The following is a 14,768-nucleotide window of genomic DNA, read 5'->3' as shown; positions in this document are numbered from 1 at the left end:
GAAAGAGAGTGAAAGAGAGAGGCAGACAGAGGTAGAGGGGCATAAAGTTAGAGAGGCAGACTGACATGTGGATTCTCATTGTACAAAATTACAGAAAGAGATAGACAGGGATGCATAAACACAGAGAAACACACACACACAGTTACAAAGAGATACACATGCATATTTAAAAATAGAAAGACAATATATACACAGATATGTATGCAGAAAAGACATAGAAATGTAGACTCATTCATTAAAGATTTATTAAAAGTTAAAAATAAATACACTAGAACATGTACACTTACACATCCACACAAGAGAAATAAAAACAGGAAGAAATGGGAAAGACTACAGAATTACATACCAAATAGGCAGTATAGTCTAATTAAAAAAAAAAGAAAGAAAGAAAAATATTCCCTCTAACATTGGCATCCTTTAAATTAGGTATGAGCACATGACAAATTAATCACAGTTTATTACAGTGGATATGTATTATCTAGTGAAACTACACATACAGCTCAAACCATTGGGCTATGACTTTCATTTCACATAAAACTAGACACGAATTCAAGAAAAACTGTTACTCAAAGGACTATTATTATGTCTTCAATAAATTCTGATTAAAAAGATGCCAGTTGGTTTTAGTGGGATTCCCAAACCTGCGGATCCCTGCCCGCAGCAGCTCACTGCTCCCAAACCCCGTGGGAGAGAGACCTCACCACCTGGACAGGTGGGCACTCCTGAGACTGCAGAGTGGAAGAGACCACCAACACTGCTCATACCTGCCCACATCCCTGGCCCAAGTGGAAACTGGACATGGCCTCTGGGTTCCCTTGGATAAGGCCACAGCAGCAGCAGGTCCCCTGCGTCTGAGACACCACCTGAACCTGAAGAGACCGACCAGCTAAAAAGTTCTCTGCACCCAAATCCCGTGGGAGGGAGAGCAAAACCTTCAGAGAGGCAGACACACCTGGGAAACCAGAAGAGACTACACTCTGCCCACATTACTGATTCCAGAGGAAAACACCAAACGCCATCGGGAACCCTGGTGCACGGAAGCTACCGGAAAGGGCAGCGCAGATCTTCCTGGTTGCTGACCCCACGGAGAGCTCAGAAGCAACAACCCACGAGCAAACTTGAGCCTCGGAACCACAGGTAAGACAAAAATTTCCTACTCCAAGTGACCTGACTAATGAACACAGGACAAAGGCCCACAGAAACAGGAAGACCTGTAGATAGGAAAAACTACACGCCCGAAAGCAGAACACTCTGTTCCCATAACTGGCTGAAAGAAAACAGGAAAACGGGTCTTCGGCACCCGTGACACACAGGCTTATAGGACAGTCTAGCCACTGTCAGATATAAGTAGCAAGTAACACTAGAGATAATCTGATGGCGAGAGGCAAGCGCAGGAACACAAGCAACAGAAACCAAGACTACATGGCATCATCGGAGCCCAATTCTCCCACCAAAGCAAACACGGAATATCCAAACACACCAGAAAAGCAAGATCTAGTTTCAAAATCATATTTGATCATGATGCTGGAGGGCTTCAAGAAAGACGTGACAAACTCCCTTAGAGAAACACAGGAAAACATAAATAAAAAAGTAGAAGCCTACAGAGAGGAATCGCAAAAATCCCTGAAAGAATTCCAGGAAAACACAATCAAACAGTTGAAGGAATTAAAAATGGAAATAGAAGCAATCAAGAAAGAACACATGGAAATAATCCTGGATATAGAAAACCAAAAGAAGAGACAAGGAGCCATAGATATAAGCTTCACCAACAGAATACAAGAGATAGAAGAGAGAATCTCAAGAGCAGAAGATTCCATAGAAATCATCAACACAACTGTCAAAGATAATGTAAAGCAGAAAAAGCTACTGGTCCAAAACATACAGGAAATCCAGGACTCAATGAGAAGATCAAACCTAAGGATAATAGGTATAGAAGAGAGTGAAGACTCCCAGCTCTAAGGACCAGTAAATATCTTCAACAAAATCATAGAAGAAAACTTCTGTAACGTAAAGAAAGAGATACCCATAAGCATATAAGAAGCCTACAGAACTCCAAATAGATTGGACCAGAAAAGAAACTACTCCCGTCACATAATAGTCAAAACACCAAACGCAAAAAATAAAGAAAGAATATTAAAAGCAGTAAGGGAAAAAGGTCAAGTAACATATAAAGGCAGACCTATCAGAATCACACCAGACATTATGCCAGAAACTAAGAAAGCCATAAGATACTGGACAGATGTCATACAGACCCTAAGAGAACACAAAAGCCAGCCCAGGTTACTGTATCCTACAAAACTCTCAATTAACATAGATGGAGAAACCAAGATATTCCATGGCAAAACCAAATTTACACAATATCTTTCTACAAATCCAGCACTACAAAGGATAATAAATGGCAAAGCCCAACATAAGGAGTCAAGCTACACCCTAGAAGAAGCAAGAAACTAATCATCTTGACAACAAAACAAAGAGAGGAAAGCACACAAACATAACCTCACATCCAAATATGAATGTAACAGGAAGCAATAATCACTATTCCTTAATATCTCTTAACATCAATGGCCTCAACTCCCCAATAAAAAGACATAGATTAACAAACTGGATATGCAACGAGGACCCTGCATTCTGCTGCCTACAGGAAACACACCTCAGAGACAAAGATAGACACTACCTCAGAGTGAAAGGCTGGAAAACAACTTTCCAAGCAAATGGTCAGAAGAAGCAAGCTGGAGTAGCCATTCTAATATCAAATAAAATCAATTTTCAACTAAAAGTCATCAAAAAAGATAAGGAAGGACACTTCATATTCATCAAAGGAAAAATCCACCAAGATGAACTCTCAATCCTAAATATTTATGCCCCAAAAACAAGGGCACCTATATACGTAAAAGAAACCATTGTAAAGCTCAAAACACACATTGCACCTCACACAATAATAGTAGGAGATTTCAACACCCCACTCTCATCAATGGACAGATCATGGAAACAGTAATTAAACAGAGACGTAGACAGTCTAAGAGAAGTCATGAACCAAATGGACTTAACAGATATTTATAGAACATTCTATCCTAAAGCAAAAGGATATACCTTCTTTTCAGCTCCTCATGGTACTTTCTCCAAAACTGACCATATAATTGGTCAAAAAACGGGCCTCAACAGGTACAGAAAGATAGAAATAATCCCATGCGTGCTATCAGATCACCATGGCCTAAAACTGGTCTTCAATAACAATAAGGGAAGAATGCCCACATACAAGTGGAAATTGAACAATGCTCTACTCAATGATAACCTGGTCAAGGAAGAAATAAAGAAGGACATGAAAGACTTCTTAGAATTTAATGAAAATGAAGGTACAACATACCCAAACTTATGGGACACAATGAAAGCTGTGCTAAGAGGAAAACTCATAGCGCTGAGGGCCTGCAGAAAGAAACAGGAAAGAGCATATGTCAGCAGCTTGACAGCACACCTAAAAGCTCTAGAACAAAAAGAAGCAAATACACCCAGGAGGAGTAGAAGGCAGGAAATAATCAAACTCAGAGCTGAAATCAACCAAGTAGAAACAAAAAGGACCATAGAAAGAATCAACAGAACCAAAAGTTGGTTTTTGAGAAAATCAACAAGATAGATAAACCCTTAGCCAGACTAACGAGAGGACTCAGAGAGTGTGTCCAAATTAACAAAATCAGAAATGAAAAGGGAGAGATAACTACAGATTCAGAGGAAATTCAAAAAATCATCAGATCATACTACAAAAGCCTATATTCAACAAAACTTGAAAATCTGCAGGAAATGGACAGTTTACTAGACAGATACCAGGTACCGAAGTTAAATCAGGAACAGATAAACCAGTTAAACAACCCCATAACTCCTAAGGAAATAGAAGCAGTCATTAAAGGTCTTCCAACCAAAAAGAGCCTGGGTCCAGACTGGTTTAGTGCAGAATTCTATCAGACCTTCATAGAAGACCTCATACCAATACTATCCAAACTATTCCACCAAATTGAAACAGATGGAGTACTACCGAATTCCTTCTATGAAGCCACAATTACTCTTATACCTAAACCACACAAAGACCCAACAAAGAAAGAGAACTTCACACCAATTTCCCTTATGAATATCGATGCAAAAATACTCAATAAAATTCTGGCAAACCGAATCCAAGAGCACATCAAAACAATCACCCACCATGATCAAGTAGGCTTCATCCCAGGCATGCAGGGATGGTTTAATATACGGAAAACCATCAACGTGATCCATTATATAAACAAACTGAAAGAACAAAACCCCATGATTATTTCATTAGATGCTGAGAAAGCATTTGACAAAATTAAACACCCCTTCATTGTAAAAGTCCTGGAAAGAATAGGAATTCAAGGCCCATACCTAAACTACATAGTAAAAGCCATATACAGCAAACCAGTTGCTAACATTAAACTAAATGGAGAGAAACTTGAAGCAATCCCACTGAAATCAGGGACTAGACAAGGCTGCCCACTCTCTCCCTACTTATTCAATATAGTTCTTGAAGTTCTAGCCAGAGCAATCAGACAACAAAAGGAGGTCAAGGGGATACAGATCGGAAAAGGAGAAGTCAAAATATCACTATTTGCAGATGATATGATAATATATTTAAGTGATCCCAAAGATCCACCAGAGAACTACTAAAGCTGATAAACAACCTCAGCAAAGTGGTGGGTATAAAATTAACTCAAATAAATCAGTAGCCTTCCTCTATACAAAAGAGAAACAAACCGAGACAGAAATTAGGGAAATGACACTCTTCATAATAGACTCAAATAATATAAAGTACCTCAGTGTGACTTTAACCAAGCAAGTAAAAGATCTGTACAATAAGAACTTCAAGACTCTGAAGAAAGAAATTGAGGAAAACCTCAGAAGATGGAAAGATCTCCCATGCTCATGGATCGGCAGGATTAATATAGAAAAAATGGCCATTTTACCAAAAGCGATCTACAGATTCAATGCAATCCCCATGAAAATACCAATCCAATTCTTCGAAGAGTTAGACAGAACAATTGGCAAATTTATCTGGAATAACAAAAAACCCAGAATAGCTAAAACTATCCTCAAAAATAAAAGGACTTCAGGGGGAATCACTATCCATGAACTCAAGCAGTATTACAAAGCAATAGTGATAAAAACTGGATGGTATTGGTACAGAGACAGACAGATAGACCAATGGAACAGAATTGAAGAACCAGAAATGAACCCACACACCTATGGGCACTTGATTTTTGACAAAGGAGACACAACCATCCAATGGAAAAAAGATAGCATATTCAGCAAATGGTGGTGGTTCAACTGGAGGTCAACATGTAGAAGAATGCACATCGATCCATGCTTATCACCCTGTACAAAGTTTAAGTCCAAGTGTTTCAAGGACCTCCACATCAAACCAGATACGCTCAAACTAAAAGAAGAAATACTAGGGCAGCATCTCAAGCACATGAGCACCGGAAAAAATTTCGTGAACAAAACACCAATGGCTTATGCTCTAAGATCAAGAATTGACAAATGGGATCTCATAAAACTGCAAAGCTTCTAAAAGGCAAAGGACACTGTGGTTTGGACAAAACGGCAACCAACAGGGAAAAGATCTTTACCAATCCTACAACAGATAGAGGCCTTATATCCAAAATATACAAAGAACTCAAGAAGTTAGACCGCAGGGAGACAAATAACCCTATTAAAAATGGGGTTCAGAGCTAAACAAAGAATTCACAGCTGAGGAATGACGAATGGCTGAGAAACACCTAAAGAAATGTTCAACATCTTTAGTCATAAGGGAAATGCAAATCAAAACAACCCTGAGATTTCACCTCACACCAGTGAGAATGGCTAAGTACAAAAACTCAGGTGACAGCAAATGGTGGCGAGGATGTGGAGAAAGAGGAACACTCCTCCATTGTTGGTGGGATTGCAGACTGGTACGATGATTCTGGAAATCAGTCTGGAGGTTCCTCGGAAAATTGGACATTGAACTGCCTGAGGATCCAGCTATACCTTTCTTGGGCATATACCCAAAAGATGCCCCAACATATAAAAAAGACACGTGCTCCACTATGTTCATATCAGCCTTATTTATAAGAGCCAGAAACTGGAAAGAACCCAGATGCCCTTCAACAGAAGAATGAATACAGAAAATGTGGTACATCTACACAATGGAATATTACTCAGCTATCAAAAACAATGACTTTATGAAATTCGTAGGCAAATGGTTGGAACTGGAAAATATCATCCTGAGTGAGGTAACCCAATCACAGAAAGACACACATGGTATGCACTCATTGATAAGTGGCTATTAGCCCAAATGCTTGAATTACCCTAGATGCCTAGAACACATGAAACTCAAGACGGATGATCAAAATGTGAAATCTTCACTCCTTCTTTAAAAGGGGAACAAGAATACCCTTGGCAGGGAATAGAGAGGCAAAGATTAAAACAGAGACAGAAGGAACACCCATTCAGAACCTGCCCCACATGTGGCCCATACATAGCCACCCAATTAGATAAGATGGATGAAGCAATGAAGTGCAGGCAGACAGGAGCCGGATGTAGATCTCTCCTGAGAGACACTGCCAGAATACAGCATATACATAGGTGATTGCCAGCAGCAAACCACTGAACTGAGAACAGGACCCCCGTTGAAGGAATCAGAGAAAGAACTGGAAAGCTTGAAGGGGCTCGAGACCCCATATGAACAACAATGCCAAGCAACCAGAGCTTCCAGGGACTAAGCCACTACCTAAAGACTATACATGGACTGACCCTGGACTCTGACCTCATAGGTAGCATTGAATATCCTAGTAAGATCACTAGTGTAAGGGGAAGCCCTGGGTCTTGCTAAGACTGAACCCCCAGTGAACGTGATTGTTGCGGGGAGAGTGGCAATGGGGGGAGGATGGGGAGTGGAACACCCATAAAGAAGGGGAGAGGGAGGGGTTAGGGGGATGTTGGGCCTTAAACCGGGAAAGGGAATAACACTCAAAATGTAAATAAGAAATACTCAAGTTAATAAAAAAAAATAGAAAGAAATTTATACCTAACAAATAAAATAAAAAAGGAGCCTTTTGTAAAATATGATTTGTAAATGTATCATGATCTAATTTCATCTGTATTTACACATTTCCACTTATGTGAATCTCAAAAGCAAAATTCAATTTTAACTCAAAATAGATTGAAAGTAACTTACATGCTTTCTTATCATTGGTAGTACATTGCTTATTATGTCATTCACCATATCAAAGTTTGTTGCTGTCACATACAGAGGGTATTGAATGCACAGAGAGAAAAATGCTATAAAATAACCTGAAAGCTCATGAATACAACATTAATATGATCTAATCATTATTTACAATTTATAATCTGTAACAACTCCTCTAATGTAGAACTCATTTTCTTCCCATAGGCTAAGTCTGGAAGACACTCAGTCTAACATATTTATATTAGAATTTAGTTCTTGGGTACTGAAAAATCAAACGTAACTGTAACAGGTTGTGTATGATAAAGGACTGAGAAGCCATGGGTGCTAGAGCTCAGCATCCTGATTTCTCTTTCATTATGGCAGAACGTAGTCAGGGAGGTCACTTAAAAAGAGAGCAGAGACGTTTGCTTCCTCTCCAACTGGACTTCCATCATTACAGCCTTACTTCCATGTGCTTCATATGCACAGTTCTAGGAAAATGAGGTTGGGAAGCAGCACAATTATTTTTATAAAAATTAAAATTAGTGAGCACTCTTATCATATCAGGGTTTGTAAATACTTAGATGGCATACAGATATAGAGTGTTGAATTCTTTTATGGTGATAGATCTAGGGATCCAAAATGAATATATTAGAAACAAGACCCCATTTCTTAACACTCCCAGGAAAAAACAAGGTACTTGTTAGCTCTCTACTGCCTCTCACATTTAGGATCTGCTCCAGAGACCAAGGAAGACAGCAGCAAGAATATAGCATGAAATCAAAGCATAGTAATCGGACAAGAAACCACTGATGTACTGGAAATCTAATAAATAACCAGACAGTGAGTACATAAGTATATTTTTATGAAGTTAGTATCTATATTATCAGTTATCTTTGATGAGGATTGTAAGTATCTATCTGTAAGTATCTGTTTCAGTCCCTTAAATGAGAAACACAGCACATGTGCTCTCTCCCTATCCATAACAACCATGAACCCAAACCTAAGAAAACCACTTCACAAGCCATCTCTTTTACAAAGGTTTCATTCATTACTTTTTAATTTTTACTTTTTATTAATCAACTGCTATGCATAATCTATTACTTTGAAAATAATATGAGTGAGTGTGTCTGTGTCTGTGGTGTGTTTGCATGTGTGTGTGCCTGTGTGTGTGTATGTGTGCGTGTGTGTGTGTTTGTGTGTATGTTTGAGTGCTTCTGATGATTCATCCAAGACCCCAATGTTACATGTCAGCTTAGTAGAATTTTATGAAAAGGACAACTTACACTAACTGACTTTGTATCTTTTTATGCAGAGGCTAACAATTATGCAAAAGCATCTTAGAATATGAAAAAAAAACCAGCTCTGATCTTGTGGTTGGAATGTAACTATAAAGGAACAAATTTAAGTTTTTGTTCAGAATGTAAAATTAATCACCTATGGGTGAAAATATAGATCAGGGCTCAGAAATCATACATGCCAGAAGGAAATAATCACCTGCAAGTTTCCTTCTTACACCAATATGGCACATTGAAATATGTACATATATTCATAAACCACATACTCATAGGAACACACACACACACACACACACACATAGAGACAGACGCACACACACATGGAAGCATTGAACATTTAAAGAAAAGTAAAGCTTCTGATATTTTGATGAATGTCTGAAAACATTGGTATAATTTTAAGATAACAAAGTTTTATTATGAAGAATTCTGCACATGAGATAGAGTAATAATTCACACGGGACTTTAATTCACATTATTGTAAACATTTTGTTTTCACAGCATTAGAAACATATTAATGTCTAATTAATGGTTGCAAAGATGTGTACATCTCTTTCTGATGGTGATTTTGTTTGTAAAACAGATTTCAAGACAAAGAGACTTTTTAAATAAAATATTTCTACAAATAACATTTGTAAAGCATGAAAACTAAAATAGAACTGGTAGTTTTATTATATATGCTAAAGTATTTCTTGACTCATGATGAACCACAGAAAGGTAAACAATTCTTAAGAGAGAAGATCAACCTTAGGATAGTTCACATGCTCCTTCTATGAGGAATAAAATGTTTTAATTTTTCAAAGACAAATAAAAAAAATTTAACGTAAATATATTTGCCTATATGTTCAGATAGAAATAATAACTGTAAATATTGAAATTACATATTAATAGACTAAATGTGCAACAGTGAGGTGATACTATCAGTAACAAGGTATGAATTTTAAAACAGATTACTAAAATCATGGAGGCATGTAGTAAAATACTGTCCCCCAGCCATGGCATAAGCATTGACTCATGAGGACAGTGCAGTTGTTTTCTATACAATGCTAAGACCAAAAGTCAATATTTTATACATTGGTAATTATTAGAGTCAAGAAAAGGAAAGAACATGAATATAGGGAAAGGTTTGGGGATATCGTGTGATTGTGCGGGGGATTTGGCATTTCTATACTTACACGAAATTATCGAATAAAGATAATTCTAAAATCATCTGCATCTATCTATTTTAAAATATAAGAAGTATCTGAGAGATCTACATTCAATCTTAAGAATAAAGAAAAAACAAAAATTAGGCGGAAAAATCCTAATATAAAAATAGGATTAAAACATTTTCCTAATTTATCCATAGAAAAACTTTACAGGTTTATCTTAAGTGTAATGAAATACATTGATGATTCAAAGAATTTTCAAACGATAAAAGAAGAGGCTAAAGTATAAACAAAAAAATCAATGAAAACTACTAAAAATTGATATATATATAAAATATATATGAAGAATTATTTCTGAATACTGACTAGAGAATATGAAGAAAGAAAATAAGGGAAGATATCTAAGAAAGGTAGAAGAATGTTTTGATGATCTGATAATATCTCTTCAAAGACAGAAAGGATATAAACATATAACATGAATAAAAGTTATAATTATCTATTACCAATCTTCTGAACTACATGAAAGGTTTTTAATAATTATGGTAGGATAAAATATTAAAGCACTAGAGTCATGGGAGAGAATTAGTAAAAATGTTCATGTTGAAGCAAATGGATCTAAGTCACAAAAGTGTACAACGCTGAGCATTTGCCACAGCTAAAGTCAAACAGCAGAGGCAAGAGACCATTTCCCTATGGGACATTCTGCTCTTCTGCTCTTCTCTGTCCTGAGGACATATATGGTTCAGCCAAACTAATGAGTGTTCCCTGATTTATGTCACTGACTCAAAATCTATTTTATACTATTTTTAGTTACTGTTTTGTGTAACGTGGACCTGGTATGAGTAAGAAATTGCTTGGTGATCTAAAATATCTTCATTATAGTGCCCTTTGTAAGTCGAGTGCAGTGTCCACAGTGACATGTTAGAACACTGACTCTAGGTGTACCCATTAGCATTTATGAAAGGCAGAGAGGTGGTGATCCCTGAGTCACAGTATATTCTGCTTTACAGTAGGAAATGTCTACATGTTACATAGTAGTTAAATTTTTGATCTGCACTAAACCCAATACTGGGAAGTGAACAATAATATAAGCCTGAGAAAAGTAGACAATTATTCAATAGATATTTATGTTTATCTCAATGATAGAACTACTGTATAGTATTGTGAGGTTGTGAGTTTTATCCTAAACACCATACACAAAGATGAACACACACACACACACACACACACACACACACACACACACACCACTGTTAAATTTATAAAGGTAATTTCTGAACAGAACCACATGCAAAGCTACCCTCATGACTAGATTATTCAAATAAACATGAGGATGAAAGCCATGACTTTGTAGCTGGTATTCAGAGGAAGGTATAAGGATGCATAGTAAGAGACTTAGAGAAAGAGCACAGAATGGAGATAAAGAGCTAATATGTCATTGAACACTTAGGAATGGAGATAAAGAGCTAATATATCATTGAACAGTTAGGTATGGAGTGTTATGGTTATAACACTTAGGTATATCAATAATGCTTTATGATAATATTATATAATAAAAATTGTTTTCTAGACATAAATATTTTAAAATGAATAAGGAATAGAGGAAACAACACACAAGTTTATATATAAGCAATAAGGATTCAGGAGGGAGCAGTTTAATTGTACTAATAATACTCCACTTGGAAATATATGCTGTTGGAAATACTTGGTTCAATTTTCAGTGATTTAACAAAAAGTATTTCCTCTTTTTGGATCTCTAGTACATGAATCAGTCTTGTTTCATGTTGCTCTCTACACATCACATATGAGAGTCCTATGTCTGCATTGACTACAGATATAATTTAATATAATTTAATGTAAAATAATTTAATTAGTTCCACACAATACTGTCTAAATTCTCTCCCTCAGTCTCTCTGTCCCTCTGTCCTCTCTCCCTCTGTCCCGCTCTCCCCATCCATGCTCTTCTTATGTCTCCATCTTCCATTACTTTACAAACTGTCTCTCTCCTAGTCATGAACATGGAATATTATTTTGGTTTTGTATTCACATACAGTGTCACAGCCTGCAATGTTCTCAGAGAATATCCGCATGGGAAGTTCCATTTTGTTGTGTTTCTTGGCTTCACGAATGGATCTGTGAAATGCAACAAAAATATACAATACAGCAAGATTAATTAGGAGCATATTTCAAGCTAATCCCTGCTAATATTTTTTCAGAATCATCTTAGCTTTCAATATAAGAAAATAAGTTCAGCAATATTCATTATTTGACTGGTGAATAGTGAAAAATGTTTCAGAAACAGATATAGTCAGGTAATAACACATTGACCTAAGTAGTATAGCCAGTCCTCAAAATGATGTGCCTGAAACAGACAGAAGGATAGAAATTTGCTTGACCTCAAGGAGGAAGCAGCAGATGGTTGGAATGTGTATGATAGAGTGACATCTACTTAGTGGAACTTAAAATAAGACTTGAGAGTACTGTTTACTCTAATACGAAGAGGAAATAATAAATGCAGAACTTCCACCAAATTAAATAAAATAATGAATGGACAGGAGAATGCAAAGCATTTTCCATTGACCATCTAATTAACAACTGATTTCGAGACAGATTATCAAATGTGTATATATATATATACATATATATATACATATATATATATATATATATCGAAGCACATACTACCATTCCTATATCACCAAAGAATTAAAATATTAACAAAAGTAAAATACCTTTGTAGAAAGAAATACCACCAAATGGTCTGTTCCATGGAACTGTGAAATTGAAAAATATTAGAGTCATGATAAATGGTAAGATTTTTAAGGTTATTATGCATAAAAATATCTTACGTCTGTGGTCATCAATTATGGTATAGGTATATTTGGCAGTCTCTACATGATTCCACCTCTAAATGACCTAATTTTTGTACTGCTGTGCTGTCATGTGACACTTTACCATCCGTAAATATAATATTTCTCATATTTGATAAGAGAGAAACCCTAAGTATTAAATAACAAACTTTTGAGATTTTACCGGAGGAATAGAAAACATTCAGAGAACAAAAGGTGATCTTCTCTTTTGTCAGAGTCTATGACAAATGCTTTTCCATGTAAGAGCAAAGTCACAGAGCCTAGAATGCTCATAAAACTTGTGTTTGTGTTATTTGAGTCAACTGTGTGATGACACTAAGAATTTGGATAGAAGAATGAAAAGAGCCCAAATATGGAGTATGCATGAACTTTTCATGTGGAAAAAAATTCGAATTTTAGTGTATGTTTGATTAGAGCAGAAGGCACATGCTACACAATCCCTGTGATTCCATCAACTACACTCAATATAATATCAATATGCCATGAGCACATCTTCTCATGAAAGATTAGAATGCAAATTTGAAATTTTCCTGAACTCTGAAAATTATACCTGACTCTGATGGTCTAATGACACCAGTCCTTTTTAATTGACTATAAAAACCAGTGATATTCTTCTGCAGAGACATTCAAATACTTGAGTATTGCATGAGTAACTTTTCATCATTCAATTAAATACTAATTTTTAAGAAAATGTGGGAGTATATAAAGTATTTTTCAAATTTAATTATACTACACAATATTATTGGGAAGAGATAGATCTGTGTACTTTTAAGACACAGATAAAATCAGATCATTTTGGGAAGAAGAATGTGTAGGATAAATAAGATCTTGTCTTGTTCACATTCTTCTAGGACAATGCACCTCTGTCCTGCCCCATGGATCTTGTGGAGTCTTGAACATCGCAGATGAAAACATAAAGCACACTGGTGCTTTGCCCATTGATCCGGCACTGTGGGCTCACACGAGGTTAGAGGTAGCTCGCGAGGTCATGCTGTGCAAGCGCGTCCAAAATGTTGTACATGCTTCCGCATCTACACAATGGCTGGCAGGTAGACCGGCCAATCCTTTCAGAGGAGGACTGCGTGGTCATCATTTACTTCGGACACGACTAGGACCCCACTTGCATGAAGATATACAAAGTTCTGTACAGCATCGCCGAAACGAAATGGAAGATAGTGAGAGATCTTCCTCATCTCGTATGAGTTCCGTTTGGATAACCCAGGTGTCTTAAAGCAAATGGTGCTGGTGTCGCTTGTGCTCTGTGGCATCCTCTCTGATTCTCCCGAGTCTGATAGGCTTTTCTGCCGCCAATATGAGCATCTGCTGGGCTCGGCCATATGACCTGATAAACATACAACACTGCAACCTGCTCTGCCTGCCCGAGAACTACCCGATGAAGTACTACTATCATGGCCTCTCGTGGCCCAGCTCTCCTACATTGCTGAGGATGAGGTTGGGAAGATTGTGGGTTATGTTCTGGCCAAAATGAAAGAGGATCCTGATAACGTCCCTCATGGACACATCACCCCACTGGCTGTGAAGCGCTGCCACCTAAGCTTTGCCCTGGCCAAGAAGCTAATGGACCAGGCCTCCCAGGCCATGATAGAGGACTTCAGTGCAAAGTATGTCTCCCTGCATGCCAGGAAGAGCAACTGAGCAGCCTTGCACCTCTGTTCCAGCACCCTGAACTTCCAGGTTAGTGAGGTGGAGCCCAAGTACTATGCAGATGGCGAAGATGCATATGCTCTGAAGCGAGATCTCTCACAGATGGCAGATGAGCTGAGAAGGCAACTGGAGCTGAAGAAAGGCGGATATGTCGTTTTTGGTTCCAAGGAGAATCAGGGTAGCACACTTCCTGGTTCCGAAGAGGCCTATCAGCGGGACAACCTGGCTAGAGGTGACAGTGGCAGTAATGGCAAAGATAGCACTGGTGTCCAAGACAGCTTGCAGGCCTTGGGGTCCGCCTCTTAGGACCTGCTTGAGCACAACAGGTCCTCGTATTTTAGTCATATTGTTCTTGGGAACCTTGTTCTGCAGTCCTGTGACGCAAATGGCTCTCCTTTTGATGCTTAGCAACCTTCTGCATAACCTGTGTGATCATGGACGCACACCTGGACACAGAACCTGTTGTGCGGGAGTCAAGGAGGCCTGAGGACTGCCAGGCAGCGCCTTTCTTGGCTTCTTCATGCTGCCATCAGATTCTGTTCAGTGCTGTACTGGTTCTGTATATCCTGCTGGTTTCCAA

The 14,768-nt window shown here is 37.7% G+C and overlaps 2 pseudogenes; both read left to right on the top strand.

The window, feature by feature from the left end:
* The first annotated feature begins 13,462 nt into the window (after positions 1-13,462).
* Positions 13,463-13,760, top strand: Txnl4a-ps7 (thioredoxin-like 4A, pseudogene 7; annotated as a pseudogene).
* A 26-nt stretch (positions 13,761-13,786) lies between these two features.
* Positions 13,787-14,494, top strand: Naa11-ps3 (N(alpha)-acetyltransferase 11, NatA catalytic subunit, pseudogene 3; annotated as a pseudogene).
* The last annotated feature ends 274 nt before the right edge of the window (positions 14,495-14,768 follow it).

The sequence above is a fragment of the Rattus norvegicus genome, chromosome 3 (assembly GCF_036323735.1).
Source record: "Rattus norvegicus strain BN/NHsdMcwi chromosome 3, GRCr8, whole genome shotgun sequence".
NCBI classification, from domain to species: Eukaryota; Metazoa; Chordata; class Mammalia; order Rodentia; family Muridae; genus Rattus; species Rattus norvegicus.
This window is presented reverse-complemented; position numbering and strand designations above follow the sequence as displayed.